The 12,378-nt window shown below is 39.8% G+C and overlaps 1 protein-coding gene across 9 annotated transcripts in view; it reads left to right on the top strand.

The window, feature by feature from the left end:
• The window catches only part of OXR1 (oxidation resistance 1), a 263,783-nt gene that overhangs the window by 36,781 nt on the left and 214,624 nt on the right, over positions 1 to 12,378 (top strand). The window lies entirely within an intron of this gene.

Raw genomic sequence — 12,378 nt, 5'->3', positions numbered from 1 at the left:
ACATCTTTGAGGGCTCTTCATAAGCATCAGGTATTCTGTACCTGTCCTCATGAAGCATGGCCCTGCTCCCCACACTGCAAAAGCCCTCATGATACCCTGAGGCACCTTCCCAGGTACCAGCTACTGCACCCAGGGACCTTCTGCAGGGGGAGTGTGATTTCTCTGCATAACAAAGATACTATAGACCATTCCTGTCCTGTGTGAACTCCCTGATTTTTGTGCCTGTTTGTAGGCTTTTAGGTTTTTAGCACAAACTAGTCAAGGACTTCAACACTTCTACTCCAGTCATATGGCAGACTAGTGAAACCTTGCCTGGTGCAGTGGCAGAACACCTTTAACCTGGTACCGGAGAAGTACCTCGCTTCTTCTGAATTGTTGTGAAGAGGGGAGTATATTGCCCTTAAGTAGCAAATATGAAGCAGCATTTTGTATGTCTGCAGGAGTCAGGCCTGGCAAATAATAAGAAAAAGCACCTTGGTTTTCTGAAGCATCAGCTCCTACACTGGTTGCACAAGGCTTCAGGGTGAGCTGCAGTCCTTTTTGAGTCAGGGTGCTACCAGGGGCTGCCTGGTGTCCCATGCTCCCGTTCGTCAGCACAGCTGCCTCACACCGCCACAAATTCAGTGGGTCATTTTCTATCTGTCTGAAGTAGCATTGGCATCTTGTCTCCAGACTCTGTTTCCTTGTATACAAAATGCAAATGCAGTACATTTTTAAGATATCATTTCAAGAGAAGGAAACTTTTGGTCATATATTTAGGTAAAGACAGAATCTCTTGTTTCGTTAGTATAATGAGTTTGAGATAACTCTTGCTAAGGGTACAGTAATAGAATTGCAAATTTCCCATTTGAGGATTTCTGCTTTCAATTAGTTGGCTCCACAGAATATTAACACTCAAGTAAATCAAAGACATTCAGTAAGTGAAATAAATTCTTATAATACATTATATTCATGTGGGTTAGGTTTTTTTGCCACTGTTTAGTATAACCCCATATGAGCCCTATGTGGGCTGATCTAACAATTTTTTATTATTAGGATCATTTCTTTTCTTAGCATTATAAAGCAGTATCTACATGAAGAATTGTGTTTGATTGGTAGGCTTGAATTGTCATTCTTTATCGTTTTCATCACAGATTTAATCTTGATTACTATACAAATGAAAGTTCCCAGTAAGGAATATTACAGACAATAAGAAATTTTCTTCCATATCTGCAAACAAGGTTTTATGGAAAAAAAAGGCACATTTGAGGAACAAAAGTTCTTTGTCTCTGTACTGTGCTGTCCTCTGCTATTTCTCACTTTACGCAGAGTGTTATGAATCACTTGCAATAAATAAAGGATGTTGTGCCTCCCAGAGGGAAAGAGTCATAGTGGACTTGTAGTGGCCTTATGTGTGTGGACTGGCAAATTACACCAAGTATTCTTGAGATTGGTGTCCTGTTTTAGGTAGGCAGAAACAGAATACTTGTTAGGTGTTTTGTTCTAACAGTTGCAGTGCATTTAGAATTTAAATTTCGTAGAGAACTATTAATTGTAAACAGGAAAATCTTGAGGTTCTATTGATAATTTTTAAATTTCATAAATTTCTACAGATGGACTATGTAAAACTGTTGAAAGTTTTTGAAATTGTGATTTCTTATGTTAATTCTCTTCCTAAAAGGAAATACTGTATTAATTTGGAAATATAATTAAGAACAAAGTTATTTTTCTATAGGAAAGGATGACAAAAGGTTTATTTATTTGAAAAAGTAATTTTTAATTAATTCTAATAATACATTGCTATTTATAATCTCCATAAAACTTGTAATGACATTACAAAACTCTTGACTCAAAAATATCTCCTGTCACCAGATCTTTGAAAGTTACCAGGTATATAATATCTCAGCTGCTTTTGCTTTTATACTCTTCTCTAAATTTTGCATTTTTTTATTTGTTTCTTTTTAGTGGATAATCCCTTTTGAACGGGCCGATAAAAGTGACTATCCAGACAGAATGGCTTTGACATACTTTGTATGTGAGGCAGATATTTCTCATCTGCTTTATAAGAAACTGTGTTAATGTGAAATGACATTGCTAACAAAGAGGTGAATTCCTCTTAATTTCAGTTTGAGCGCCTATCCCATGCTTTTAAATACTGAACTGTTGTGCTTTCTCTGTGTTGTCTTGTATTCTGCTCTCATCTGTTTCTCTATCATGCTAATTTTTCTCTAATTAATTTAATCTACAATAGACACCATCATTGAAATAGCAGAGGTCAGTACATATACCAGTGAGTTCCTGATGTGTTGTATTATTCATGTTGTGTACTTATTTCTGACTTTCAGGAGCAATTGCTGTTACCATTCTCATGTGGAAGCGAAAAGTATTCAAATGGCAAAGATAGGCTCCAAATTAGCACATCCTGAGGATTTGCAGTAAACTCTATCTGAATAGCTACCTACCACTGTTGTCATGATGTTCGGGGATACTGTTACCTGTGGTTATTTATGTTTTGCGGTTTGGAAACTCCATGTCGGGTAGCACATTTAAACCGTGTCTGTACAGCTGGAGAGTATTTCTCCTGGGTGGCATGCTCAGTTTTCTTTTCCTTCTGTAGCCTAGATTGTAGTGCTTCAAAAGATGGCCTAAGTGACAAATCCAGCCTCCAGTGCCAAGCAATTTGGCCCCTAAATGAGTTTAGCAGACTGAAGAAAGCAATTGTGAGAAGCAGGACATGAGTATGAGGGCATTTGCTTAAGCATATATGTGATATTGCTCCATTTTTGGAGCTGCACCCATTTGTCCCTTTTTTGAAGAGCCTTACACATGGTATATGTTTGAATTGAGCTTGCAGAGAATACCATGTTGGTCCTGTGAAGTGCAGAGACTACCACTAGTATTTCTGTCTAATTAGAAGTTAGCTGCCAGGTCCAAGTCCGTCTGTCTCTTGCAATAAGTATATGGTGTCTCCTTCCTCTTCTTTGGTTTGAACCTCAAGAAGGTCCTTAGAGTTAAGGGAGCAGCTAGAGCTTGTGTGATCTGCTGCCAGCACTTAGGCTGTTGAGGGCTAGTGTTACCAGGTTTAGTTCAAACTATTTTGGAGGAAAGAAGAAGTGAAAAAAAGAGGAAAGGACTCTGATCTCCTGGCACCCTGATTTCCCTGATGTGGACTCAGGGTTTATTTCTGCTGTAGTCATCCTTGCAGAGAGTGTTTTATTTATAGGGTATGAGTCCAGCCTGAGACGCTGTGGCCAATGCAGCTGGAAGCTTCTGCAAGGTGCTGCTGTCTGGTTTGGTGCTTCAAGATGGATGGCCATGTCAGTCTTGGCCAGTAGTCCAAGAGTTTCATAACAAGCAGGTGTTTCTGGAGGAAAATAGTTTTCTTTCCAAATCGTATTCCAGCCATCAGCAGCAATTGGAGTCCTGTGATAAACAGAAAAACAAACTTTTCTTACAGTGTCTAATTGTATTGGCATGTTTATAAACTTAGATAATAGTTGAGCTGGACAAGTAATGTGATTGGTATAGAAGGAGGGTGACAAGATTTGGAAAGACATGAACTTTTTAGTAACTGACAATTACTGACTTCCTATTCTTGTATCTGATTCTGATTAGAAAGTTAAGGAAATAGTGTCCATTTATAAGCTTCTGATATGAACAGACTGTAGTGTTTTGAAGATAATATAAACCTAGTTTCTTCTTTTCCCTTAGTTGCAGAGAGGCCGTGGTTACACATGGATTTTAAATGTCATGTTTTTAATTGGCATTAGTCCTGGACCATTGCTGTGTTTGTTCTGATACCTCTATCATGTTCTAAAGCATGGCCAGTGGATGTCTCCCAAGCTCTGTCCAATGCTGAACATTAGGAGCATGTGCCAAAGTTTTTTTCTTTGGGATTTTAAAGTGTACAAAAATAATTATCTGCTCAAATTACTATTTGACATAAGTTTAACATGGTGTTCACTATGCCCTTTCCTCTGCTTTTAAATTGGCAGCGACAGGATTTGAATGAAGCTGTAACATGCTTTGTGTCTTCTGCTCTTTATGGAATTAACTTTCTTGCTGCTAAACTTTGTAACAGTAGGTAAACTGCAAAATACTATCTGTTGGCATGGACTTTTTTCAAGTTTACTGCTGTTCCCTGAATATGAACTTCTTATGTCTTGCACTGTTTTATTGCTTAGGGGTCTGGAGACTGACTAGTACAAAATGATAAGGTGACTGTGGGACTTGGATTCTTAATCAACCAGAACAGGCACAGGCTAGAATACAGATGTATGTAGAGCAACAGAATGTGGAATAGACACAGACGGGGGACAAGAGTGGGGAACAGAGGAGGACTTGACACTGTGTGAGCAATAGCTAAAGTACTGATATGTTATCAACAATTTTTTAATCTCAAATCCAAAACACAGCACCGTATGGGCTGCTCTAAAGAAAATTAACTGCCTCCCAGCTCAATCCAGTACAGTGTAAAAAGCCCAGTATGCTGAAACTTAAAGCTCCAATAAAATGTTTGTATATATAACAAAAGATAGGAAATATATATTTCTAGTTTACCAGTTGTCCTGGGTTGAGCTGGCAAAACGCCAACCGTCCAAGACAGAGTGAAAGGGTTCCTCCTCCCCACAGCCAGCCAAGGGAAAAAGAAGAGGGAGAGAAAAGAAGAACCCTCAAAACCAGGTTTATGCTGAAACTAACTACATGTATTTATACAGAAAAGAGAAAAATAAGAGAAAACCACAATATAGCACACACTTACACAAGTTATGTATAACAAGAAATAACTTCCCACTCCCCAATTAATACAAAGCAAAGTCTATTACACTAGATCTGTAAGTACTCTAAGAGACACATAGCAAGAAACAGAAAGAGTAACAACAAAAATGTTTCTACTTCCCTGAATGCAAACAAAATGCAAGCAGAGACAACAGAAGCAGGGCCTAGCATAGTAGAGGAGCTGCTAGATGTCTTCCTCTTAGTGCAGCCATGATGGAACTAACCAAGCCACTCCCACACACTGGATTTTACACCCTTTGAGATGATGTAGTACGGTATGGAATACAATATTATTGGCTGGAAGAAGTCAGCTGTTAGCTAGCTCAGCCCAGCTTAAATCAGCTGACAATCCTAGGCCTAGCTGAACTTTAAAACCTAAGTTTAGGCCCACCTGGCTAAACCCATAACACCAGTCCATCCAATAAAATTTAGCTTCCTATGCATACAAATAGAGTGTGAACAGCTTTTGAAATTTGCTTTAAGCAACTGCATCCTTACTTATAAAATGTGAATTAATGTCTGGATATAATGTATGGTTTTAGAAATGAAAATACAAAAGAAATTCAAGTCTGTCTAATTTTTCTTAACTGTTTAATGTCATCTAAATTTTATTTTTACAGAAGTTTATTTTACAGTAAGGTTCTACTCTACCTTGTGTAGAGCCTTTCAAAGGCATTTGCATTAGCTAACCAGCCAACTTGGCACATATATTTTGTTAGAGAAGGTCAGCTCCATTTCTATACCAAGTTCATGCTGTAGGTCTAATACTTAAAATTATTTAATTATCCTGATGTGTTTATTTACTATGTCTTGGAGTTTCTATAAAAACCTGCAGATTATTTAATTATAGGATTACACTTGTGCTTCACTTATAACCTTTAATATCACAAGTTTCTTGTTCAAAAGTTGCTGACACTTGAAATTAGGAAGAGGACCTAACATCTTAGTGACTGGTTTTATTTGTTTGTTTTCTTTCCATTAAAATGCAATTTTTTATTTATTTCTGCAGTTGATCTCAAGTAATTAATGTGTGAGCAAAATTGCAGATACCTTTCTTGTTGTGGTTCCAGTTCCCTTATGCTTAAGAAGATTCGAGAGGAGCATAGTTTCTGAGCAAGACCCTTAAGATACATTGTGTACATGGCTGGGCTTTTTAGTGTACAGGAGCGTTATACCCTGTTAAAGTTCCTGCTGAAGGGCAAAATCCTGGCATTTCCAAAGTCAGTGAAATTATTTTGCTTTTATTCTAGAAGTAAGGATTTCACATTTCCTAATAATGCTCTTTACCAAGAGTATGCAGGATGAGAAAAATGTTGTTTTGATTTGCTTTATAAAAATTGAGCTTGGAAGAAAAATACGCCAAGGTATAAACTGAGGGTCAGTCTTGCTGAATGATGAAGTCATTTGAAGGTACTCATGCCCCAGTTCAGTCATTTCTTCTTGCACAGGAAAGCATGAAGAAATTTCCCAGACAAGGATGAACTTTTCCTTGTGCTCAGATTTCATGCCAAGCTTGGGCTTCAGTGCCCTGCAGATATCTCCAGCTGGTCGTATGTTTCCAGTCTTCCTGGAACTACTCCTCTTAGATTGTGGCTGTAAAAAGATAAGATTTCTCTCATTTTTAGGTAATTAAGTCTGTCGTTTAGAGAATTATCAGTACTGTCAGATGTGAAACCTACTCAGTTTGAAACTGCTCTAGTTCTAACTTCTGTGTGAAAAACACATATATGACAATCAGCACCAAACAGAGCTAAGTAGCATTATCCAGCCTCTGCTGCATCTTTCACATGTAAGAACAGCTACGCTGGTGGTCTGAAATACATTTTCTCTCAGGGGTTGCTTGCCAGATACATCTCTGAAGCCTTCTGAAGCAGAACTGGTACCACATAATGAGAGCAGTTGTGTCCTGCAGACTTTTTCAAATGCTTCTGGCAATTACATGATTTCTCAGTCGTCTCCCTTTTTACATATGCTTTTTTAAATCCCTGTCCACAATCACACCACTATATCAGAGCAAAAGGCTTTTCTCATTGTCCTTTATTTCCTAACAGAAATCTTAATATCCAGATATAACCCAAACCTCATTTCACAATGTGATATGTCTGTGTCCTGCTTTTATGTGTATAAAGTCCCCAGGTTAAATTTTCAACATAGAGAATAGTAGATACCTGCACAAATTGCATGCTTTGCTAATGGCATTTGTTCATGCTGCTCCTTGATGCTTTTTAAAACACTCATACTGATTTATTTTATTATGACACTGTGGTAAAGGGTGTTATGTTTCTGTATTCAGTCACATAAACCAGTCCAAGGGAATGGGAGCAACTAACTGTCTGTGTCTGTGCTGTATTGCTGCAGATAGTGGCCATGGATTGTTGGCTCTGTATTTATGTGGCCATAAATTGCCTGTTTTGCTGACACTTTAAAGTAAATGAAGGAAAGCATCAGCACTGCTGGCTTTCTGGCAGAAAGCCTAAGAGCAACTTGGTATGCCTTGTGTGTCTAACTAGTGCCACTCCGATGGAAAGTTTTAATTAAGTGCATCTCTGTGTGTGCAGAGAACAAATCAAAGGCACTTGGGTAAAAGAAAATGTATCTGCTCTAGAGTCATTGAGGAGTAATTTGGTGAGAGCACTAATTTCAATTAATTTGAAAATATTTTCTTAAATATTGCCAGAAAGGACAAGAAAAATCATTCTGAAGGAAAGAGTGTAACTGTAAAGTTACTCTGTAGATCTAATCCATTTGCTTTATACTGCTGTAAGATGTTGTGGTAGTACAAATCAGTTGTGTGAAAATAATCTGATGTGCTGGATTTCATTAAGCTCCCCAATCGTAATTATCAGAAGAATACTGAAACCTGGATTGCCTACAGCCAGTTTTTTGGTTTATCATTTCTGTAGCAGTTTCTGAGCTTATAAACATCCAATAATTCATTGTTAATGCAAGTATGATTTTATAGCAAATATTTTATAGGTAGTGGTATTAAAATTCTAGCAATTGAAATTGCACTAATCACATGGGAATTTTAGCTCTATTTTCTTGTTCTCATAGTTACAAAAAGAAAATTCACTCAGTTCTCTTCAGACTGTCTAGAGAGATGACTCTTTATGAAAAGAGCAGTTCTGAGAAGCAGGGGAAATTTACCACTACATACGGTCCATGATATATTTTGGATGTTTGATATGTGATTCATTGTTCTATCTGCACTACAGCAAAGCTGTATAGGTGTTGTTATGTCATATTGTATTTGCCTTTATCACTTTTTTATGGCCATAATATAGAATGGCTTCCACCCTGAGTTGGTTAGAGCCTGGTGCTAATAATACCAACCCTGGGAGTTCAATCCCTGTATGGGCCGTTCACCTAAGAATTGGACTTGATAATCCTTGTAGGTCCCTTCCAACATACAATATTCTGTTATTCTATGAAATCAGACTTACTATTCACTAAATGTTTTTCCAGAAGAAATGGAGCTTTCTCAAGAGCCAGTCCAAAACTGTGTAACAAACTCTGAGAGGCACTAGGGATGACCACATAGCCTTATCTTTTGTCCCTGTTTGATCTTCCATCTTTAATATAACTTTAAGATACTCTTTGCATTAAAAACCACATGAAAAAAACACAACAGTGGCTTAAGTCTTGTCATGGTGAACTCCTTTGTTCCTCTGTGGGACACAGTCAGGTCCATTTATTCATCTTACTTTAAATGCATATTCTTCTGTGAACTGTGCTACCAGATGAAACCTTCCCCCATTCCCAAAGCTCCATCTTTTTTGTTTATTTCTTAACATGGACAAGATAATTTTCTGACCACAGAATTCTACATCTGATTTTTTAATAACATGGGGACATGGTCGGATGACTTCTGTGACTATAGTGTCAGAATGGAAGAATATAGGCTCTTTAGGAAGGACAGGCAGGGGACACAAGGAGGGAACATCACCCTTTATTGTCAGTGACCAGCTGGAGTGCATGTGCTTCATTTGGAGATGGATGAGGAGCCAGCCAATAGCTTATGGGTCAGGATTAAAGGGAGGCCAGGGACAGGTGACATTATAGTGAGAGTCTACTACAAGCCATCCAACCAGGAAGACTGAGTGGATGGAGCCCTCTATAGGCAGATAGGAGGAGCTTCACATTCTTACAAGCCCTGGTGCTCATGATGGACTCCAGCCGCCCTGATAACTGTTGGAGGGACAACTCAGCTAAGCATAAGCAATCTGGGAGGTTCCTGGAATGCACTGAGTGTAACTTCCTTCTCCAAATGATAGAAAAGCCAACAAGGAGAGGTGCTGTGCTGGACCTTGTTCTCATTAACAAGGAGGGACTGGTGGGGAGTGTGCAGCTCAAGGGCAGCCTTGTCTCCAGTGACCATGAAATGGTGGAGTTCAATATCCTTAGGGCAGCGGGAGGGTGCACAGCAATCTCGCTACCCTGGACTTCAGGAGGGCAGACCTTGTCCCTCTTGATGTCCCCCTCTTGACAGAGTAGCATGGGATAAAGCTCGGGAGGGAAGAGGAGTCCAAGAATGCTGGTGACTATTCAAAGGTCACTTCCAAACTCAGAAGAGCTGCATCCCAACAAAAAGGAATTCAGGCCAAAATATCGTGAGGCCTGTGTGAATGAATAAGAAGCTCCTGGTCAAACTCATACTCAAAAAAGAAGCCTACAGAGTGTGGAATCAAGGACATGTAGCTTGGGAGAAGTACAGAAAAATTGTCTGGGCAATCAGTGATCAAGTTAGGCAAACTAAAGCCCTGACAAAATCAAATTTAGCTAGGAACATTAAGGGTGACAAGAAAAGTTTCTGTAGGCATGTCAATGATAAAAGACAGACTAGGGAAATTGTGGGCCCTCTCCAGAAGGAAAGAGGACACCTGGTTACCTGGGTTACGGAGAAGGTTGAGGTATTCAATGCCTTTTTTGCCTCAGCCTTCATTGGCAAGTGCTCCAGCCACACTGTGCAGGTCACAGAAAATGAAGGAAAGAGCTGGGAGAATGAAGAAACACATGCTGTAGGAAAAGGTTCGAGACCATCTACGGAACCTGAAAGTGCACAACCCCATGGGATGAGATGAGATGCATCCACAGGTCCTGAGGGACCTCTCAGAGTTGTTGCTAATCCATCGTACTTGAGAAGTCATGGCAGTCCAGTGAAGTTCCTACCGACTGGAAAGGGGGAAACATAACGCCTAGTTTTGAAAAGGGAAAAAAGGAAAACCTGAGAAACTACAAACTACAGGTCAGTCAGTCTCACCCCTGTGCCTGACAAGATCATGGAGATTATCCTAGAAACTATGCTAAGGTGTGGAAAATAGGGAGGTGATTTGGGACAGAAAACAGGATTTCATTAAGGGCAAATCGTTCCTGAAAAATTTGGTGGCCTTCTATGATGGGGTTACAGCGTTAGTAGATAAGGGAAGAGCAACTGATGTCATCTACCTGGACTAGTGCAAAGCACTTGACACTGTCTCCCACAACATCCTTGGCTATAACTCAGAGAGACATGGATTTGATGGAAGGACCACTTTGTGGATGAGGAATTGGCTGGATGGTTGTACTCAAAAAGTCACTGTCTATGGCTCGATATCCATGTGGAGACCAGTGACAAGTGGCATTTCACAGGGGTCAGTACTGGGACCAGTGCTGTTTAACATCTTTTCCAGTACCTAAAAGGGGGCTTTGGGAGAGCTGGAGAGGGACGTTTTGCAAGGGCATGTTGTGACAGAACAAGGGTAAAAGCTTTAAACTGCAAAAAGGAAGGTGTAGATTAGATATTAGGAAGAAATTCCGTACTGTGAGGATGGTGAAACCATGGAACAGGCTGCCAAGAGAAGTTTTGGATGCTTGAAAGTGTTCAAGGCCAGGCTGGATAGGGCATTGAGCATCCTAGTCCAGTGGAAAAATGTCCCTGATCATGGCAGGGATCATGGACCTAGATGGTTCTTAAGCTTCCTTCCAACCCAAACCGTTCTATGATCCTATTTTATTATCTTTCTCTGTTCCTGCTATTGTTAGGAAAATGTGAATCTGAAGACTAGAATAGGTAAGGCTGCTTTTTTTGCAGGAATTTTAAGATGCCGTTTGAGATGTGTAAGCAGATGGGGAGTCTTATGGGAAGGGGAGAAATAAATGCAACAGATGCATAATAAAAGGATAAAAGCTATTTATGACAATGGTTCCAAGAATTGAAGATGCCATTAAAAGGTTATTTACCTTTTGGCAAATTGTTGGATTTTACCTGACTTGTTTCAGTGTGGAAGATGAGAAATATTTTGGCATTTATTATGAGAAACTAGTTATAAACAGAATTATCTTGTTTCTCTGGGTATTAGGGAGCAATGCTGCATGCAGGAATCCTTCTGGACAACATAGGGAAAGTCCAGAACCACGAAAAATAATGAATCTCAGAATATTCCAACAAAAGTAATCAATGTTGTGGCCTTAAAACCTTTGTAAGATCAGCACTCCACATTAAGGTAGTGCAGTGTTCCCATACAGAGTGTTAAGAACATGTGTGGAGCATTGCCCTTACCCTTACACCAGGTTTGTGCTCAGCTCCTCCCACAGCCAGTGCATAGGCAGACTCTAGAATTTTTTGCAGCACCATCTAAATGCTAAAAAGTTCAGAAAATGTCAGAAAAAATCTTTCTCAATGTGAAGATGGTCAAACACTGAAAGAGGTGGCCACAAGATTGTATGGTCTCTGTCCTGGCAGATAATCAAAACCCAAGTGATTGTGACCCCAAGGTCAGCTGAGCTCTGAGCAGGAGTATTCTCAGAGGTCCCCCACCAATCTCAGTGACTAGGCTATGAAACAAAGAAATACCTCTACAATAGGAAGCCTATGAACCCTAAGTTCCTGGAAGCAGTGAAGCTTTGTCCTACTGTTTATCCTGCGATTTACCACTGTCTGTATTGATTTCTCCCTCAGGGCTGGTCTTGGTCACCATCTCGAAGGATGCTGAGTTAGGCTGCCCATGGATGTTCTTGAGTGTGTTAAGAGGTTTGGGCTAGGCTGCAGATAAGGAGTAAGTCTAATTATGGAAGAGAGATTATTTAGGAGAGGAGGATAAAGCAATGCAGTTATGACTGTGATCCATGCAGGGCAGCCCAGGGACACTGAGATTTTGGAGGAGGTTTAATTTTCTTATCTGTTGTATGATGTAAGTTTGTGGGTCCTCCTCTTTGAGGAAGCATTGAAAGTCTTTGGCGCTTTGGTGGGGAGTCTGTATAAATATGCAACAGCAGTGGGGACTATGCACTAATGCCTGCTGTGCTGGGGAGAGCAGGAGCTGTCAGAACATAGCACTGACACTGAAGGAACAGGAAAATAAATTAATTCCAGTTAAACATGAATGTGACATTACCACTCTGAGGTAAGGGTGACTATTTCTAGCAGCAAACAGGCAGTGGTTTGGCTAACAGTAAAAAGACCGCATTAGCTTTCAAAAGGGAATGTGACTTTTGCACGTGGAGCAAGACTTTGGCTTCAGGACAGGCATGCCTACAAATAAATTCTGTTTCTTCCAATAATTTGTGTGTGTTATGAAAAGGACTAGCAGCAGCAAGAATACCAGGGTGACCCATATTGTGATGATGTCTGTCCGTAGGAGA

Source organism: Pithys albifrons, chromosome 4, assembly GCF_047495875.1.
Source record: "Pithys albifrons albifrons isolate INPA30051 chromosome 4, PitAlb_v1, whole genome shotgun sequence".
Lineage (NCBI taxonomy): Eukaryota > Metazoa > Chordata > Aves > Passeriformes > Thamnophilidae > Pithys > Pithys albifrons.
Note: the sequence above shows the minus strand (reverse complement) of the source record. Positions and strands in the feature narration are given on the sequence as shown.